At 38.6% G+C, this 22,059-nt stretch overlaps 1 protein-coding gene and 1 long non-coding RNA gene across 2 annotated transcripts in view; one reads left to right on the top strand and one right to left on the bottom strand.

Moving 5' to 3' along the window:
* AGMO (alkylglycerol monooxygenase) overlaps positions 1–22,059 on the top strand; it is a 392,569-nt gene that overhangs the window by 17,100 nt on the left and 353,410 nt on the right. The gene's annotated exons all lie outside the window — the stretch shown is intronic.
* On the bottom strand, positions 2,742–3,346 carry LOC120878031. The gene is made up of 2 exons (XR_005724440.1): positions 3,015–3,346; positions 2,742–2,788 (listed from the first exon to the last, which is right to left on the bottom strand). It is a non-coding gene; the product is annotated as an uncharacterized LOC120878031 (long non-coding RNA).

Below are 22,059 nucleotides of genomic sequence, written 5' to 3'. Positions count from 1 at the left end.
TGAGCCTTCCAGGGTGATGGTAATAGATTTGTCTTGAGTTTGATAATAGACTTGTAGTTATATGAGTGTATATACTTGTAAAAATTTATCAGTTTGTACATTTAAAGTTTATGAACTTTATCTCTGGGTTTCCCTGGTAGCTCAGTTGGTAAAGAATCTGCCTGCAATGCAGGAGACCGTTGTTCAATTCCTGGGTTGGGAAGATTCCCTGGAGAAGGGAAAGCTACGCACTTCAGTATTCTGGCCTGGAGAATTCCATGGACTGTATAGACAATAGACTTGTAGTTTTATATGTGTGTATATACTTGTAAAAAATGTATTAATTTGTACATTTAAAGATGTACTTTATCTATACCTCAATAAAATGTTCAGCTAGTAAATAATGCCATTAATGTACTTTCTGCTGAACAGTTAGAATGATACAGTGAGTAACCAAATTTAAAAATAGGAATCAAGAAGTTATCTTTTGTGATGGTAAGCATAAACATATGACCTTACACAGATTTTACTGCATCAGTTTCCATAACTAAAGATGGTGCAAGTACCAGCTTGCCAGTCATTCATTGTATTGCCTCTCTTCCCCACATTCTTCTTTGCTATTTCTTGTCTTATCAGAGGTGAACCTGAGACATGCTCCGCTTTTGCAAGTGACCTTTTGTTAGGTTCTGCCAATTCAAAGGTCAGCTAGGACACAGCAAAGACAGAACAAGAGGGAGGGACTTTGTTTCCGTTTTCTAAAGTGCCGTTTTCTATCAGCCCTTAACAGATTAATATGTGGGGAACCTCGTAGTGTTCATCTCGTGGTTAAGATGTAGCCTTTAGCATCTGATGGACCCTCCGGCCTCTAGGTGGTCAGTGGACTGTGTGTATCCCACACCCTCTGCGGTCTGCACACTCTCGCAATCTCTTTGTTCCCAGTAGAGTCCCTGTGGGGGCACAGCCTGTACAGAGATGTCGACTCTTAACTTGGTGTTGGTTATGGCAAAGGGCTCTTTGAAACTTATTTGCCTCATTCACTCTCCTTAAGATCTATGGGTAATATTTGTGTTCTATAGATTCTACTTTTGTGCTACTGACCTATACCTTGTTTAACTCTTTCAGTTGACTACCTTTTTACTAGTTAATAATTTACTGTATTAACTTTACTTCTTACAATGATTGTATGCTTTTTGTTTCCTGATTGGACCCTGACTGATGCAGTGAGCCTTTCCACATATTAAATAGGGTTATAAATTAGAGTTCAGCTGGCTATAACCTTTACTATTTCCTTTTGAGGCATTGATCATATATTTAGACTGTAACACTTGAGCCCAGTTCTGAAAGACAAGACATTGATATGTAAAATTGTTATAAAAAGAAACCTATACAATTTCCTCAAATTCTAGTTCTTTGACTCAACAAGTAAGCTGCTTTTTCTTTTACTCACCAAGTAAACTACTTAATTCATTTTCTATTTATTTATTCCTTTATCTAAATAAGGTGAGTGTTCACAATTTTTGTGTAATTAAACTATTCCCACAAGTTTATTGTCACTCAGTGAGCATTTGTATATGATTAATTAAGCTTTTCATTCCTAATTGAATTTTAAGGGGGTTAAATTGCCAAAGCCTTTGACTGTGTGGATCACAATAAACTGTGGAAAATTCTGAAATATGGGAATACCAGACCACCTGACCTGTCTCTTGAGAAACCTGTATGCAGGTCAGGAAGCAACAGTTAGAACTGGACATGGAACAACAGACTGGTTACAAATAGGAAAAGGAGTACGTCAAGGCTGTATATTGTCACCCTGCCTATTTAACTTATATGCAGAGTACATCATGAGAAACGCTGGACTGGAAGAAGCACAAGCTGGAATCAAGATTGCTGGGAGAAATATCAATAACCTCAGATATGCAGATGACACCACCCTTATGGCAGAAAGTGAAGAAGAATTAAAAAGCCTCTTGATGAAAGTGAAAGAGGAGAGTGAAAAAGTTGGCTTAAAGCTCAACATTCAGAAAACGAAGATCATGGCATCTGGTTCCATCACTTCATGGGAAATAGATGGGGAAATAGTGGAAATAGTGTCAGACTTTATTTTTTCAGGCTTCAAAATCAATGCAGATGGTGACTGCAGCCATGAAATTAAAAGACGCTTACTCCTTGGAAGAAAAGTTATGACCAACTTAGATAGCATATTCAAAAGCAGAGACATTACTTTGCCAACAAAGGTCCGTCTAGTCAAGGCTATGGTTTTTTCAGTGGTCCTGTATGGATGTGAGAGTTGGACTGTGAAGAAAGCTGGGCACCAAAGAATCGATGCTTTTGAACTGTGGTGTTGGAAAAGACTCTTGAGAGTCCCTTGGACTGCAAGGAGATCCAACCTGTCCATTCTAAAGGAGATTAACCCTGGGTGTTCTTTGGAAGGACTGATGCTAAAGCTGAAACTCCAGTACTTTGGCCACCTCATGCGAAGAGTTGACTCATTGGAAAAGAGTCTGATGCTGGGAGGGATTGGGGGCAGGAGGAGAAGGGGACAACAGAGGATGAGATGGCTGGATGGCATCACCGACTTGATGGACGTGAGTCTGAGTGAACTCCGGGAGATGGTGATGGACAGGGAGGCCTGGCGTGCTGCGATTCATGGGGTTGCAAAGAGTCAGACAGGACTGAGCAACTGAACTGAACTGAACTGAATTTTCATTATTGTTTAAACAAAGCATAAGCAGATATATTGAACAGAATTTTTTTTTGTTGTTGTTGGGAGATAGTACCAGAAATGTAGTCTATATTGAAAAACCGGTTACTTAAGCATTCATGAGCTTCCCTGGTGGCTCAGATGGTAAAGCATCTGCCTGCAGTGCGAGAGACCCGGGTTCAATCCCTGGGTTGGGAAGATCCTCTGGAGAAGGAAATGGCAACCCACTCCAGTACTCTTGCCTGGAAAATTCCATGGACAGAGGAGCCTGGTGGGCTACAGTCCATGGGATCGCAAAGTTGGACACGACTGAGCGACGTCACCTTCACCTCACCTTAAGCATTCTTGTCTTTCTATCTTTTTTTTTTTAGCACCCAGTATTTTTGTAAGTCTTTGCCACTTATTATGCCTCACTTAAAAAAATATGTGGCTGTATTTTTATTGAATCGCTGAGGTGAAGTCCACTCTTTATTTGCCTCGTTTATTGATATTCCTCTCGCTTTCCCCCCATGATTTCCTACCTTCTCTCAGCTCTTGGAGGAGTCATCCTTCAGCGTATGTATGAAGGAAGCCTTGGCATTCCCATGACCGTGCCTATGGCCTCCAATTTCTCATCATTACTTTCTGATAAGGAGCCTGACACCTATGCCAACCATTTCCTCTGAGCTGCCCTGGTGTCTCAGGCAGTCAATAATCTGCCTGCAGTGTGGAAGACCCAGGTCCAGTCCCTGGGTGGGGAAGATCCCCTGGAGAAAGGAATGGCAGCCCAGTCCAGAATTCTCGCCTGGAGAATTTCATGGACAGAGGAGCCTGGTGAGTTCCATGGGATCGCAAAAAGTCTGACATGACTGGACGACGAACACTTTCACATTTTCATTTCTATGACAAGGGCTATCTTATGACTAATATTAAACATTTATCTGCAGGAGCACTGAAATATTATCGTTATTTCCCCACAGAGAGCACCATTTGAAGGAAGTTTCCCCTAGAAATAACTTACTTTTATCACTGACAGCTGCAGTCACCCTTAAAGCCACAGTCTAAATTTCCTTTGTTGTTTTTATATTCTGTACATAGATAATGTATGAAAAGCACACTTGATACAAAGAATCTAGCCATGATCAGAGGGTTGAAAGTAAAGATCCTTTCAAACAGAGAATTCATACACTTGCTAATAAAGAATAAAACTTTCAGAAATCTTAATTAACCTATTTCTGAGCACTGGTAACTAAAATATAGATATATTTCTGGGAATAGTTGAAAGTATTTGAGGATGACTTTAGTCATATTTTACAGAATTATAAAGCTCTGAAATGAATATTCAGAATGAAACTGAAAGAGATAAAGATTAGTTTATCAGCATTTTCTGACGTGACTGACTCTATTTAAGACAGAGAATATGCTAATTTTCTTTTCCTGCGGGGCCTAGTACTCTTGCCTGGTACATAGCAGAGCAATGGAATTTGAGTGAAGTTTAGGTGTGTAACTCTGTATGTGCAACTATGTACTATCCACATGACCTTGAGATTAACCTCTCTGAGATAGATTTTATTTCCTTCCTATATTCCCCAGACTGTATACTTCATACCCATGACTTATTGATTTGAAACTGTAAGTTTGTACCTCTTAGTCTCCCTCACCTATTTGTTTGGCACTGATTCTTAAATTTCCAAATCTCTAAATATGCTCATTAACCTTTCTCAAAGTACTTACATAAAAACCAAATGGAATCCTGTTAAAAATTCATATTCCTGAAATGATGATGCTAGTAATAGTATCAGGATTAATAACTAAAATTCAATTATTATTGAAAGCCATTGGAAAAGCAACAAATGTAGTGTTAGAAACGCATAGATTCTGGAGCCAAAATATTGGAAGATTCAATATTCTCCAGATGTCAATTCTTTCCTACTTGTCCCATAGGTTCTATTCATCCCGAATCAAAATCTTGCAAAGTTATTTTGTGGATATTGACAAATTAATTCTAAAGTTTACATGGAGAGGCAAAAAGACTAACACAGAATGTTGAAGAAGAAAACAATAGCCAACAAAACATTGGAGGAGAAGAACAAACTTGGAAGATTGATGCCGCCCAACTTCAAGACTTATGAAGCTAGGAAGGTACAGTGGTCAAGACCATGTGGTATTGTCAAAAGACAGACAAATATAGATCCGTGGAACAGATTAGAGACCCTCAAATAGATCGGCATAATTGTGGTTGGCGAAAAAGAGCAAAGGCAATTCAATTAAACTAAGAAGAGTCTTTTCTACAAATAGTGCTGAAACAACAGGACATTTACATGTAAGAAGTGAACCTAGACACAGACTTTACAATCCTTCACAAAAGTTAACCAGAGTCTTAAAACATAAAACAAAACTATAAAACTCTTTGAAGATAACATGGGAGTAAATGTATAAGTAAGATTTTGGGTGTTGAGATAACCTTTTAGGTACAACATAAAAGGCATGACATTAAAACATTGATAAACTGGACTTCATTAAAATTAAAAACTTTTACTCTATGAGAGACAATGTCAAGAGGATGAGAAGACAAACCAGATGGGAGAAAGTATTGGCAAAAGACACATCTGATAATAGACTATTATCCAAAATATACAAAAAACTATTACAGACTCTGTGGAGCTGTACTGTCTGGGTTCAGACTTTGGCTCTACAACTTACAGTGTAATATTAAGTAAGTTATACCTCCTCTTATTTATCCTTATTTGTAAGATGCAAATAACAATAGTGTAACCCATGTAAGATCGTTGTGTGGTATAAATGAATTACAGCTGAGAAACGCTAAGGGCAGAGACTGATACATAATAAGTAAAAAACTAAATATAAACTCATGTTGTCTGGTCTCTCTTTTTATGTTATATGTTTTATATATTATATGTAATAATATCCTGAAAACTGTCATGTTTCCCTTAAATGACAGTTGTTAAAATATTTATCTTTTTCACAATGCATAGTGAAGCTTACTTATTGTCATTCAGAGTCATTTTTTCTTATTTTTATATGGGATTAATAATAATACTTCATGAAGGCTCTTGTAAAGATGTGCTATATAGTTGTAGGGTATATGTACAAAATGTATTATATAACATACACTGTGTGTATGCATGCTAAGTCGCGTCAGTAGTGTCTAACTCTTTGCCATCCTATGCGCTGTAGCCTGCCTGGCTCCTCTGTCCATGGGATTCTTCAGGCAAGGATACTGGAGTGGGTTGCCATGTCCTCCTCCAGGGGATCTTCCCAAACTAGGGATCAAACCCCAGTCTCTTAGGTCTTCTGAATTGGCAGGCAGATTCTTTACCAGTAGCACCACCTGGGAAGCCCATAACACTAACGCTAGAGAATTCTGTTTGTATCAAACAGGTCGTGTGGATTTTGATTTATCAATGTTAAAAAAATTGCCTCTGATTTTAATAATATGAATATATTGGAAAACGAACATTTCAGGCCTCACCCCTAGGTCGGATATAATAGACAATAGGGAACACTGCAAGACAGTGTTTTAGGCTTCCAGGGATAAAGATAGGATATTAACAATCTTTCCCTAAATGATGGGTGTCAACTATAATAATAAAATTAGTGTCTTTTTCTTTTACAATTGCTTTTTTTCCCTCAAGTTAATATTAGGTAATTTGAAATTTTTTTGATAGATCAAACTTATCCATATTCCCTTTTACTTTAAACATCACTGTTTTTACCTTGCTGTTTTGGAAGAAACAAAATCTACTAGAATTTGTATTTACTATTTAGATTTTAAAGTTACTTTTGTTGCCTTCTCAGCTTAATTAAATTTTAATTTATTAAAATATTTTTCCAGCTTAGAGAATGAAATCTCTTTCTCCAGGACCTAGAAAATGACTTGGAAAAAAAAAAAATCTCTAAAACAGACGTGTACTTTCTTCTCTTACACAAATAGGTAATTTGACTTTTTCCTCTTTCTTACAGTTTGATGGCTTGTATTTCTTAGGATGCTTTCTGAGATGTAATTTTGTGTTATAGGAATTTCAAAAGTATGTGTGTAAATTTTTTTCCTCTCCAAATTCACACACATTTTGATAATGCGAAAAGCACCACAGCAGTAGGGTTTTGCAGTATGTAGCTTGTGCTGCATCAGTTTTTAAAACAAATGTTTAGTGCAGCCCTGTGCCTTGGAGCTGTTTGAAGCATTGAAGGGCACACGTCCTTATGTGAAGTACGTATACCATGAGTTAAATAAACAGTACAGGCAAGCCCCAGAAGAATGTACCAGATGTACAGGTGGTAGTCAAATCAACAAAAAATGTATCTCATTTCATTGTATTAGATTTATTTTGCAGTGCTTTCTTTTTCTTTAGAAATTTTGAAATATAGTGGGAAAATAAGTCATTATGCAGAATTTTAAAGCCTCCACCATAATAATAGTATTGCTTAGGAAATAAACTGACTCAGAGTTAAAGAACAGAGTGAACTACAAATAAAGCATAAAATGTAGGAAATAAAGAAAATGAGTTTGAGTAGAAGATATTTAGTGCAGGCAGTTATGTATAAATCATGTTTATAACAATAATTTATAGTTTAAAAATTTACTAAAAAGAAGCAACGAAAGCAATAATATGGGACTAAAACTGGATAATGTTATCGAGGCACCTGAAGTTATCATCATGTGCTCAGTGGCTAAGTTGTGTCTGACTCTTTGCAACCCCATGGACTGTTGCCTGCCAGGCTGCTCTGTCCATGGGATTTTTGAGGCAAGGGTACTGGAGTGGGGTGCCATGCTCTCCTCCAGGGGATCTTCCTGACCCGGGGATTGAACCCGCACCTCCTGCTTCTCCTGGATGGGCAGGGGGATTCTTTACCACTGAGCCACCAGGGAATCCCAAGTTATCATCATAGCTTATTTTTTTGACTAGATAAAGATCAGTGGGAAACTGGAATATGAACAGGGATAGGTATGATTAGTAAAGTCAAGAAAAGTTGATTAATATTTTATGAAAATGGAGATGGATATGACTGTTGCATTGTAAAGAAATATGTAACCACAACATAATATGAACTATTTGGAATGAGAATACATACTTCTTTAGATCTTAACTACCCATCATCTTTTTCGTGACTCTATAGCAGTAGTTTGGCATATACACAGATCAATAACTTCAACAGAGAGAACTAAAAGATACCACTCTGAGGTGTTTTACCAAAGTTTGTGAGTAAAGGATAAGCCCTGAACTTCACTAAAATTTAAATATAATTAGGATGTTCTGCAGGTGACAAGAAGTCTTCTTGCCATTTGCAAATGCTATGGGACTCCAAAGTCTGAATCTTCTGCACTTGAATTAGGTATAGTAAACAAAAATATCAGTTAATATATTGAATATATTAAGGCCAAGTAAGTATCAGAACATCTCATCCTGTCAGTTAGTTCAGTCGTTCAGTCGTGTCTGACTCTTTGTGACCCCATGAATTGCAGCACGCCAGGCCTCCCTGTCCATCACCAACTCCCGGAGTTCACTCAAACCCATGTCTATCGAGGCAGTGATGCCATCCAACCATCTCATCCTCTCTGTCGTCCCCTTCTCCACCTGCCCTCAGTCCTTGCCAGCATCAGGGTCTTTTCCAATGAGTCAACTCTTCGCATGAGGTGGCCAAAGCATTGGAGTTTCAGCTTCAGCATCAGTCCTTCCAATGAACACCCAGGACTGATCTCCTTTAGGATGGACTGGTTGGATCTCCTTGCAGTCCAAGGGACTCTCAAGAGTCTTCTCCAACACCAGAGTTCAAAAGCATCAATTCTTCGGCACTCAGCTTTCTTCACAGTCCAACTCTCACATCCATACATGACCACTGGAAAAACCATACCCTTGATGCTGTGAAAGTGCAGCACTCAATATGCCAGCAAGTTTGGAAAACTCAGCAATGGCCATAGGACTGGAAAAGGTCAGTTTTCATTCCAATTCCAAAGAAAGGCAATGCCAAAGAATGCTCAAACTACCGCACAATTGCACTCATCTCACATGCTAGTAAAGTAATGCTCAAAATTCTCCAAGCCAGGCTTCAGCAATACGTGAATCGTGAACTCCCTGATGTTCAAGCTGGTTTTAGAAAAGGCAGAGGAACCAGAGATCAAATTGCCAACATCTGCTGGATCATAGAAAAAGCAAGAGAGTTCCAGAAACACATCTATTTCTGCTTTATTGACTATGCCAAAGCCATTGACTGTGTGGATCACGATAAACTGTGGAAAATTCTGAAAGAGATGGGAATACCAGACCACCTAACCTGCCTCTTGAGAAACCTGTATGCAGGTCAGGAAGCAACAGTTAGAACTGGACATGGAACAACAGACTGGTTCCAAATAGGAAAAGGAGTACGTCAAGGCTGTATATTGTCACCCTGCTTATTTCACTTCTATGCAGAGTACATCATGAGAAATGCTGGACTGCAAGAAACACAAGCTGGAATCAAGATTGCCGGGAGAAATATCAATAACCTCAGATATGCAGAAGACGCCACCCTTATGGCAGAAAGTGAAGAGGAACTGAAAAGCTTCTTGATGAAAGTGAAAGAGGAGAGTGAAAAAGTTGGCTTAAAGCTCAACATTCAGAAAACGAAGATCACGGTCCCATCACTTCATGGGGAAATAGATGGGAAAACAGTAGAAACAGTGTCAGACTTTATTTTTTTGGGCTCCAAAATCACTGCAGATGGTGACTGCATCCATGAAATTAAAAGACGCTTACTCCTTGGAAGAAAAGTTATGACCAACCTAGATAGTATATTCAAAAGCAGAGACATTACTTTGCCAACTAAGGTCTGCCTAGTCAAGGCTATGGTTTCTCCTGTGTTCATGTATGGATGTGAGAGTTGGACTGTGAAGAAGGCTGAGTGCCAAAGAATTGATGTGTTTGAACTGTGGTGTTGGAGAAGACTCTTGAGGGTCCCTTGGACTGCAAGGAGATCTAACCAGTCCATTCTGAAGGAGATCAACCCTGGTATTTATTTGGAAGGAATGATGCTAAAGCTGAAGCTCCAGTACTTTGGCCACCTCATGCGAAGAGTTAATTCATTGGAAAAGACTCTGACGCTGGGAGGGATTGGGAGCAGGAGGAGAAGGGGACGACCCAGGATGAGATGGCTGGATGGCATCACGGACTCGATGGACCTGAGTCTGAGTGAACTCCGGGAGATGGTGATGGACAGGGAGGCCTGGCGTGCTGCGATTCATGGGGTCACAAAGAATAGGACACGACTGAGTGACTGAACTGAACTGACTAGCCGGACCTTTGTTGGCAAGTAATATCTCTGCTTTTCAATATGTTATCTAGGTTGGTCATAAGTTTCCTTCCAAGGAGTAAGCGTCTTTTTTTAATTTCATGGCTGCAGTCACCATCTGCAGTGATTTTGGAGCCCCCAAAAACCTGTCACTTTATGATATTATACTAATACTGTGTAAAATTTACTAAGTTCTTTTTCATTGTTTCCATTGTTTCATATACATTTTCATATTTAATTAGAACAAGTAGGTGATGAGTTATATCATAGTACTTGTATGAGAGAGGAAACTAAAACCAATATTATTTAAGTAACTTGCCCAACTGTCAGTGTTGACATGCCATAGCCTGGATATTTTGACTGAAGTCATTGATCAGAGTCTCTTAGGTTTGTCATTACTCTAAGCTCTTAATAAAATGATTTTTTAAATTTATTTTTAATTGGAGGATAACTACTTTTCAATGTTGTGTTGGTTTCTGCCATACAGCTATGTGAATTGGTCAAAATATGCATATGTCCCCTCCCTCTTGAACCTCCACCTCCCAACCTCTTCCCACCCCTCTACGTTTGTCACAGAGCACCAGGTTGAGCTACCTGTGCCTATACAACAGCTTCCCACAGCTTTTTAAAATTAATTTTAATTAAATAAGACATATACTAATATCATCATCTGTCCAATCTACTTTGTTGTTGGTGTATTTAAAATCCTCAGTTATATTGGTAGGAAAGAAAATCTAGTTACTTGGTTGTTGAAGTGTCAAAAAATTTATAGAAAATGAGAATTAACGTCCAACAGAATACAGCAGGGCTCACTTTCTTTCTGTCCTTATGCAATTAGTATTACACTCATTGTGTTGTCCTGTCAAGCCTTGAGCACACTGTTAGCTGACTGATTGTGCTGTGATGCTTTTTGTGGGTTCATGTTAGAATCGTCTTAAAGGCTTTAAAAAACATATTGATACCTAGCCTAGAAATGAAACCACTTAAATTAGAATCTCTGCGGGAGCGCCTTGGGCTTAGTTGTGTTTGTTATCAATGTTGTTTTAAGCAGCCCAGTTATTTTAATGTGTAGCCTAAATTGATTAACATTGATTACTCATTGAAGATCTTGACAGATGGAACAAGCAACATGCTAGCTCTTTTAAAGATGAATTGATGATTATATATATTTAAATAAAGTTGTGTGTGTATAACAATTTTCATATATGTTGAAATATAACTCTATCCCCAGATACTTCAACAATTATTCATTGTAAGAATATTGAAATTTATCATCCCTAAGACACAATGAAGCAATTATATAATAGTCCATTTTTAATTCTCCTAATTATGCCAAGGATGTCTTTTATTACATTCTTAATTAGATCAAATCAATACTTATTGAATAGGTTTCTTTGTCTAACTTGTACCTCTTAAAGTAGAGTTTGTGCTTCCTTGATAGAGAAGGAAATGGCAACCCACTCCAGTTGGTAAAGAATCTGTCTGCAATGCAGGAGACCCAGGTTCGATTCCTGGGTCAGGAAGATCTGTTGGAGAAGGGATAGGCTACCCACTCCAGTATTCTTGGGCTTCCTTTGTGACTCAGCTGGTGAAGAATCCATCTGCAATGTGGGAGACCTGGATTCAATCCCTGGGTTGGGAAGATGCCCTGGAGAAAGGAAAGGCTACCCAGGCCAGTATTCTGGCCTGGAGAATTCCATGGACTCTATAGTCCATGAGGTTACAAAGAGTTGGACACAACTGAGTAACTTTCACTTTCAAAGTAGAGTTGTCACTCCATATCATGCAAGAGTTTATAAAAATTTTTATTGAAAATAGTTGATTTACAATGTTATATTAGAGTCAGATATACAGCAAAATGAATCAGTTATACATATTTCCACTCTTTTTAAAAATTCTGTTCCCATATAGGCCATTATATTCAGTAGAGTTTCCTGTGCCATACAGTAGGTCCTTGTTATTTATTTTAAATATAGTAGTATATATATTGGAGAAGGCAGTGGCACCCCACTCCAGTACTCTTGCCTGGAAAATCCCATGGATGGAGGAGCCTGGTAGGCTGCAGTCCATGGGGTCGCTAAGAGTCGGGCACAACTGAGCAACTTCACTTTCACTTTTCACTTTCATGCATTGGAGAAGGAAATGGCAACCCACTCCAGTGTTCTTGCCTGGAGAATCCCAGGGACGGGGGAGCCTGGTGGGCTGCCGTCTATGGGGTCACACAGAGTTGGACAGGACTGAAGTGACTTAGCAGCAGCAGCAGCAGTATATATATCTCTGGAGTACGAAATGGCAACCTACTCCAGTATTCTTGCCTTGAGAAACCCATGGACAGAGGAGCTTGGAAAGCTACATTTCATACTCTTTTCTCAAAAGAGTTGGACACAACTGAGTGACTAAACAACAATAATGTATACATAAATCCCAATCTCCCAGTTTATCAACCCCTTTTAACCCTTGATAACCAAAAATTGGTTTTGTACATCTGTGACTCTCTTTCTGTTTTTATAGATAAGTTCATTTATATCCTTTTTTCAGTTTCTACATATAAGTGATATCATATTAAAACTCTATTTTTAAATGCACTTTTTATCTGAAATGTCCAAGTCAGTTGACTTGTAAAATGATCCACATCCTAGATATATCTATTTTCTTTCAGTGTTGCTTAACTTTACCATCTGTCCTGAGTAATCTGATGGATATTAGCTCTGGACTCTAGATTGATTAGAGCCGGGGTCAATGTTTGTGGCAAGAATAGTTCATAAATGACATTAGGTGCTTCGATCAGATGCCTGTAAAACAAGTTGCCACAGACCATTAGATAAGATTGTGAAGATTATGATTGCTTTAGTCCAAACACATAAAGTTATACATTTTCCTTTGTAGCTAGTAAGAAATCAATACATAAATGCATATCTGTTATTTTTTCATATGCTGCTGCTGCTAAGTCACTTCAGTCGTGTCCAACTCTGTGCAACCCCATAGATGGCAGCCTACCAGGCTTCCTCGTCCCTGGGATTCTCTAGGCAGGAACACTGGAGTGGGTTGCCATTTCCTTCTCCAAGGCATGAAAGTGAAAAGTGAAAGTGAAGTCACTCAGTTGTGTCCAACTCTTCTCGACCCCATGGACTGCAGCCCACCAGGCTCCTCCATCCATGTGGTTTTCCAGGCAAGAGTACTGGAGTGGGGTGCCACCGCCTTCTCCTATATAGTTGTGTGTGAAATAAACTTAAGACAAATTTCTAGAAAAATTGTTGCATAACCACTTTGATTCAGTAAGCTGAGGAAAACAGATTTTCCTATTGACCTTTGAGAATTTAATCAGTTTTCAAAAATTAGCATTATTTTAAAAGCGATTAGTAGTCTATACTTTGACACATCAGTTCACTTCAGTCACTCGGTCATGTCCGACTCTTTGTGACCCCATGGACTGCAACAGGCCAGGCCTCCCTGTCCATCACCAATTTCAGGAGCTTGCTCAAACTCATGTCCATCAAATCAGTGATGCCATCCAACCTCTGTCACCCCCTTCTCTTCCTGCCTTCAATCTTTCCCAGCATCAGAGTCTTTTCCAATTAGTCAGTTCTTCACATCAGGCGGCCAAATTATTGGAGCTTCAGCATCAATGCTTCCGATGAATCTTCAGGACTGGATTTCCTTTAGGGTTGACTTGTTTGATCTCTTTATAGTCCAAGGGACTCTCGAGAATCTTCTCTAACATCACAGTTCAAAAGCATCAATTCTTCGGCACTGAGTTTCTTTATGGTCCAACTCTCACATCCATATAACTTACTGGAAAAACCATAGCTTTGACACGTGGATCTTCCCTGTTCCCAATAAACCTGTCATATAATGATTTCAGCTTCCACTTTTAAAAATTGTTTGGGTCAGTTATCATTATGAGGTTTTTATTTTGAGGGTTTTATGATGATTTTTTTTTTAAAATCAATGACTTGTCCTAAAATTTAGTCTGCAATTGTCTGTCTCTAGTAGTGGACAGATCTAGAACACACACACACACACACATGTACATATGCATGCTGTGCTGTTCTTAGTCAACCGTGTAGACAGTCAGTGTCTGTTCTTTCAGATAAAGGCTTTGTTATTTTACTGTATGGAAGCAAATGAAGCATATGCCTTCATCTGCTTATATTCCTTTCTCCAGAGCCAGAAAGAATTCAGATTGCTTGGTTTTATACTTACTGATATCCTGGGGAAAAAGGTAAAGGAGAGTTTATAAAACCTGGACAGAAAAAAGGATGTAACTCTTTCAGTTGTCTCAAGGGCTGAATCTCGGCTGAAATAACTGACAGTTTTTGGACATACAGAAGGAAATGATGAGTTAGGCTAAATGTCAGATGTGTGTTCAACAGATGTATAAGGTTACGTCTTAAAAGACAAGGAATGCAATACCTGTATTTTTAGAGAGGAAGTTATAAATAGTAAACACGTAGCTTCTGTTAACTGTAGTCCAACCCTTAAAGATCTTAAAGTAACAAATACTTTTTTTCATCTCTACACTATTTAGCAGTGCTTAAAAAAGTCCTTATGTAAGTAAAACCAGATCAAAAAAGACCATACTGCTGCTGCTGCTGCTAAGTTGCTTTAGTCATGTCCGACTCTGTGCGACCCCATAGCAGCCCACCAGGCTCCACCATCCCTGGGATTCTCCAGGCAAGAACACTGGAGTGGGTTGCCATTGCCTTCTCCAATGCATGAAAGTGAAAGTGAAGTCGCTTAGTCGTGTCCGACTCTTCGTGACCCCATGGACTGCAGCCTACCAGGCAGGCTCCTCCGTCCATGGGATTTTCCAGGGAAGAGTACTGGAGTGGGTTGCCATTGCTGGATTGAATTAAATGAGGAATTAAAATATAATCATTCTTGTTTTATTATCTTTATTATGTGGTTGTACATTTTTGATGAATTTGTTTTTACTGTAAAATAAAAGTAGGGGGATTCCTTCATGGTCAGTTGTAAAGAACCCACCTGCCAATGCTATTGATGTGGGTTCAATCCCTGGGCCTAGAAGATCTCCTGGAGAAGGAATGGCAACCCATTCCAGTATTCTTGCCTGGGAAATCCCATGGATAGAGGACCCTGCAGTCCGTGGTGTCACAAAAGAGTTGGACACAACTTAGTGACTAAACAACCAAGATTAAAGTAGACTCCTTTTTTATTCTTCTCTTATCTATATCTACAGATTTCTTGCACTTCTTTCTTAGACAATATTAAATATCTTCACAAACACCTGGCAAAATATTCTGAGTTACTTCAGGCTAGGGCAAACTGTTAAAGACAAATAACAAAATTACTCCATTGCTTCTAAATCCTACAGAACAATGTCATTCTTTAGTGGTATATTTCTTAATTCTCCTATGAACTTGTATGAATAATATCTTAAAATATATGCTATAAAAAATGGAGTATTTTCTACATGAGAAAGCTATTGTTCACATGTACGATAGGGGCTTCCCAGGTGGCTCAGTGGTAAAGAATCGGCCTGTCAATGCAGCAGACACAAGAGACACGGGTTCTATCTCTGGGTTGGAAAGAGATCTGCTTGAAGGAGGAAATGGCAACCCATTCCAGTATTCTTGCCTGGAGAAATTCCATGGACAGAGGAGCCTGGCGGGCTACATTCCATGGGGTTGCAGAGTCAGACATGATTGAGCACGCACACACTAGGATAGGTACTGCCCTCATTCAAATATTCATTTATACACAACAAAATATTATTTTTGCTCTACATGGTTACTGTGCATCACGTGCTTCTTAGAAGCCAAACAGACATCCATGGGAATGACAACAAAACACATCTGCATTCGAAATTTTAAAGGGCTCTGGGATTTGAAGCTGACACATCTTTGGCTGAGCTCCAACCCACACCTAGGGAGAAGAAAGAAGCAATTTGGGTTCCGTGTGTCCCTAAATTGCACGTAGTTTCAGACAGAACAATGACGTCCAAAGTAAAACTTTGATAACTTGCTTTGGATAATAGGAAGTTGATTGGAAATGAAATAGGCAACTTTCAATAAAGTGAAATGTGTCAGTGAAAATTCACTAGAGACTTGGACTAGGGTGAAACCTTGTAGTCATCTCAGAGCATAAGCAGACAGAGTGACTCCTCACATCAGAAAAGAAACTTGAAAAGTCACAGCACTTCCTTTTCATCCTTTGTAAATGCATCCAAAGGAGGAGCTACTTTCTCTGAGGTTTAACCTCCTCCTGTTATGGACAGCTGGTGAGAGGAAGAAGAGAGGGGGAAACTACAGAAAGAGGAGTCAAACTCTGGAGAAGGTGTTCCAGCATCACAGAGTTCATCAGTGCCTTCCCTCTCCCAAAACAGCCTCCCAAACCAAGGGAGATTTCACCTCCCCACTTCCCTTACTTGTGTTTGAGTGCAGAGGTGAGAGCAGGGACTGAGTCAGCTGCCCAAATATGGACCTGTCTCTGGCAAAGCATCCACACTTTAATCAACACCTCTAAACACTATAAGGGAGAGATGTTGGATGGAAGGATTAATTTAGTTATTCTCGTGAAATATACCAATGAAACCTTTTCTTTTCTTTCCTCAATGACATTAAGTAACAATGCAAATGACAGCTCTTTTATCAAGATGTAAAAGCATTTTCATATGCTTTTACATTTCATACACATTTACATTTCATATGTTTTTCATTCTTAAAAGGATGTCTCTTTTAAGACATTCATTAATGTGCTTTCTTAGTTTTCAGGTACCCTTCATTTTCAGACAGTTTCATGCAGAGGATAGGGGAGAGGTTATTTATGTATTTATTTTTTAATTGAAGTATAATTGACTTACGATGTTGTGTTAGATTCTGGTATACAGTAAAATGATTCAGTTATACACATACATGCGTTTATATCTATATTCCTTTTCAGATTCTTTCCTGTTACAGTTTTGTATAAGATATTGAATATAGTTCTCTGTGGTATACCATAGGACCTTGTTTATCTTTCTTATATGTGGTAGTTTATATCTGCTAGTCCCAAGCTCCCAGTTTACCCCTTCACTTCCCTTTTCCCTTTGGTAATCATAATTTGTTTTCTATATCTGTGAGTCTGTTTTGTAAATAAGTTCATTTGTATCAATTTTTAGATTTCTATTTTTTCATGTGAAAAGGCTTTTTAAATCAGATTGACATGATTTCAAATCCTAACTCCATCACCTGTTAATTACTATGAGCTGGTACACATTACTCAGTTTCTCTGAGTCTCTATTGTTTGTAAAATAGGCATTAATATTATATACCTCTCAAAATGCTTTGAGGCTAAATGAAATAATTATGTGTTTGATGACTGGCAGACACAGTGTATGTGTGTGTACCACAGTGTATGGGTATGTATATACACACTAAGTATGTGATCATTATTCCAGGAATTCCAGAATTCCAGACTATAAGAGATTGTGCTAATTGATTGTTTTGCTTTGTCTCACTCATAGCATACAATCTCAGAATCTTTCTTAGCAGAGTGCTCTAAACAACTAGTTCTAAGGATGAAACTTACGTTCCATCGCTTTATGGTAAAGGAATATGTGATGGTCAGAGCAGGGATCTTGTCTTACTCATTTAAAAATTTTGACATCAAATACATACAAATGCTTTCTGAATTAATATTCTAGATGAGTACTATTCATTGTACTACTCTGCATTTACAGTTTATCTTTTTTAAAAAAAGTTAAAATAATACCTTCCCTTATGTCTTTTAGTCTTGAATTGTTTGGCTTAAGAGGTTATTTAAACCAAATACACACATTTTAAAAATAATTTAAAGGAATGTAATTTTCATGATAATGAAAAAAATAAATATATTTTTACTTCTGATCCTCTAGTCGTGAGAAACAGAGTTAGTAGATTTAGTGAGCCAGAAATTCATGAGTTCCACTTTGGACATGTTGAAGTTCAGGTATTTGTTAGACTTTCAAATGGAAATGCCAAGGAGAATGTTTTATATAAGACTAATGTCCAGGAAAGATGTCTAGGCTGGAAATATATATATGATCTTCAATTATACCAGTGTGTATTATATATCAGTTCAGTTCAGTTCAGTCGCTCAGTCGTGTCCGACTCTTTGCAACCCCATGAATCGCAGCATGCCAGGCCTCCCTGTCCATCACCAACTCCCGGAGTTCACACAAACTCATGTCCATCGAGTCAGTGATGCCATCCAGCCATCTCATCCTCTATCGTCCCCTTTTCCTCCTGCCCCCAATCCCTCCCAGCATCAGAGTCTTTTCCAGTGAGTCAACTCTTCGCATAAGGTGGCCAAAGTACTGGAGTTTCAGCTTCAGCATCATTCCCTCCAAAGAAATCCCAGGGTTGATCTCCTTCAGAATGGACTGGTTGGATCTCCTTGCAGTCCAAGGGACTCTCAAGAGTCTTCTCCAATACCACAGTTCAAAAGCATCAATTCTTCGGCGCTCAGCCTTCTTCACAGTCCAACTCTCACATCCATACATGACCACAGGAAAAACCATAGCCTTGACAAGACAGACCTCTTTGTTGGCAAAGTAATGTCTCTGCTTTTGAATATGCTATCTAGGTTGGTCATAACTTTTCTTCCAAGGAGTAAGTGTCTTTTAATTTCATGGCTGCAGTCACCATCTGCAGTGATTTTGGAGCCCAAAAAATAAAGTCTGACACTGTTTCTACTGTTTCCCCATCTATTTCCCATGAAGTGATGGGACCAGATGCCATGATCTTCGTTTTCTGAATGTTGAGCTTTAAGCCAACTTTTTCATTCTCCTCTTTCACTTTCATCAAGAGGCTTTTTAGTTCCTCTTCACTTTCTGCCATAAGGGTAGTGTCATCTGCATATCTGAGGTTATTGATATTTCTCCCGGCAATTATATATATTTATGTGTATATATACAGACACACATACACACAAGTCATGATGAACTGTATCAAGTACTGCTGAGAGATTCCTGATTTAGGAAAAGTAGGGCAGGTTGCTGGGACTAACTTCCTCTCTGAGGGCGACTAAAACTGCTGGATGAAGTATAAAAACTGTCTTAACAGATTCAGACATGTGTCCAAATAGTAAGGAATCACCAGGTCACATATTGAAGATAGCGAGGACACCAAAATTAAGGTAGCACTCCAGGGACTTCCCTGGCTGTTCAGTGGTTAAGAATCTGCCTTCTAACGTAGGGAACACAAGTTTGATCCCTGATCGGGGAACTAAGATCCCACATGCCACGTGACAACAAAGCCCATGCACCTCAACCACTTAGCCCATGAGCTCTAGAGCCTGTGCTCCACAATGAAAGATCCAGCATGCTACAAGGAAGATCCTGCCTGCTGCAATCAAGACCCTGGTGCAGCCAAATACATAAATAAATACTTAAAAAGCACTCTAATCTACTTTTATTGTGTGGGCTTCTGTTAGCTTTCTTTCCTAGAAAATAGCTGTTAAAATGAGTGGTGATGTTTGTTGTCTCTGGGGGCAAGGGTATAGAGGCTCCAGAGGTGGGGACTCTTATCAGTTAAGCTGAGACCTCAAAAGCTAAGAAGTGAACAGACATAAACCTGCTCCTTCACTTACACTCCCGCTAGAATGTGGGGAAAACTGTCTTGTTGCTGGAAAAAGAGGAAATAAAGAAAGATAAAAACAAAACTGGTTCCTGAGAGTTTGTAAATCAAACACCAGTCCAAATGTAATTATAGTCAAAATGTACACTGCCAGACTTATGCAAGACATTTCAGGCCCTTAACTTAAAGTGGTCCAGGTACCTGACAACTGAAGCAAAAAGCAAACTCCTCTGGAAAAATAGTGATGCTTATTTATGCCTTAATTATTTTTTTAGCCTTTCAGCAGCAACGACTGGCACATATCACAGAAACTCAGGCACACAAGGAAACAAGCAATTATATTTGACAATCAGCAAAAACAACAGACAAATGAAACTTACTTGCAAAGATTTTAGACACCAGTTGTATCAGATGCTGTTTCTAGCAAATACATTTGTGTTTAAAAGAGATTTTAAAAAATCTTGCAAATAGATATATTAGGAAAACAATTTTAAATGGCATTGCAAATTTGGAAAAATACATAGAATTTGTAAAAATGAAGAGTAAAATTTGAAATTAAATTCTGTATACTCAGGTTTAATAATAGATGTATAAAGCAGAAGAGAATATTTTTTGTGGTAGATCAAAAGAAACTACAAAGCATGTAGCCTAGAGAAGAAAAAGGAAGAGGAGGGTGAAAACTGGAAGAAAGGGTATAAAAAAGAGAACAGAATGACATCTCAGGTATGCTGAAGTGGACTGTTTCTCTAGAACTTCATAGATCGTGGAGCTAATCCTCGCATTACTCTAAAAATTGAGATAAATGACAATGTTATTGAAATGGAGAAAACCTTAGAAAATATTGTCTGAGGACACTGTCTTATAAAAGAGTGACCTCAAATAATCGATCTTATTAAAGGTGTAGACAGGACTGTCATTTACATATTTCTCAGTTGAAAAATATCAAACTTCATTGTGTGTGAATTATTATTTTTAAAAATATATATTTATTTAAATTTTTGGCTATGTTGGGGCTTAGTTGTGGCACCACAGGCTTCTCTAGTTTTGCTGTGGGGGCTTAGTTTTGGATCTCAATACCCCCACCAGGGATTGAACCTGTGTCCCCTGCATTGGAAGGCCGATTCTTAACCACTGGATCACCAGGGAAGTCCCCATCGTGGGTGAATTATAATGAGATAAATCAATGTTATCTGCTGAAGTTATTTTTAAAACCAATACAAGAGATTGTTGTTGTTGTTTAGTCACTAAGTTATGTCCGACTTTTTGTGACCCCATGGACTCCGTCATGCCAGGCTTTTCTGTCCTTCACCATCTCCCAGAGTCTGCTCAAATACAAGAGATTAATAATTTCAAAAATCAAATGTTATGTGATTCTGAGTGTGCAACATTTAGATGAAATGATGGATACTGCACCAGATGAGTTCTATGTAGCTTATTTAAATTATTTTGTTCATTTTCTCAATCAGTAATTAACTCTTTGCCCTTAAGTAAACTACGTACTGTTTCAAAACCTCCCTCCCCTTAACAAAAAATTAGAAATAATTTCACACCAGTCAGAATGGCTGCGATCCAAAAGTCTGCAAGCAATAAATGCTGGAGAGGGTATGGAGAAATGGGAACCCTCTTACACTGTTGGTGGGAATGCAAACTAGTACAGCCACTATGGAGAACAGTGTGGAGATTCCTTAAAAAATTGCAAATAGAACTGCCATATGACCCAGCAATCCCACTGCTGGGCATACACACCGAGGAAACCAGAATTGAAAGAGACACATGTACCCCAATGTTCATTGCAGCACTGTTTATAATAGCCAGGACATGGAAACAACATAGATGTTCTTCAGCAGATGAATGGATAAGAAAACTGTAGTACATATACACAATGGAGTATTACTCAGCCATTAAAAAGAATACATGTGAATCAGTTCTAATGAGATGGATGAAAGTGGAGCCTATTATACAGAGTGAAGTAAGCCAGAAAGAAAAACACCAATACAGTATACTGACACATATATATGGAATTTAGAAAGATGGTAATGATAACCGTCTATGTGAGACAGCAAAAGAGACGCAGATATATAGAACAGACTTTTGGACTCTGAGGGAGAGGGAGAGGGTGGGATGATTTGGGAGAATGGCATTGAAACATGTATACTATCATGTAAGAAACGAATCGCCAGTCTATGTTTGATGCAGGATACAGGATGCTAGGGGCTGGTGCACGGGGATGATCCAGAGAGATGATATGGGGTGGGAGGTGGGAGGGGGGTTCAGGATTGGGAACTCATGTACACCTGTGGCGGATTCATGTCAATGTATGGCAAAACCAATACAGTATTGTAAAGTAAAATAAAGTAAAAATAAAAATTAAAAAAAAATTAGAAATAATAAAGCTCTCACCTTTTGATTAGATTGCTATTAGACTTATTTGAGGTGATTTGTGTTAGATTGCTAAGGGCTCCCCAATTCTAAGTAGTGGTCACAAGCAGAACTTCTGTAACTCCCATAGAAGCAAGATTGCTAGGTCAATTTTTAGCATGATTGATTGTTTCTTTA

The sequence above is a fragment of the Oryx dammah genome, unplaced genomic scaffold (genome assembly GCF_014754425.2).
Source record: "Oryx dammah isolate SB20612 unplaced genomic scaffold, SCBI_Odam_1.1 HiC_scaffold_18, whole genome shotgun sequence".
Lineage (NCBI taxonomy): Eukaryota > Metazoa > Chordata > Mammalia > Artiodactyla > Bovidae > Oryx > Oryx dammah.
Note: the sequence above shows the minus strand (reverse complement) of the source record. Positions and strands in the feature narration are given on the sequence as shown.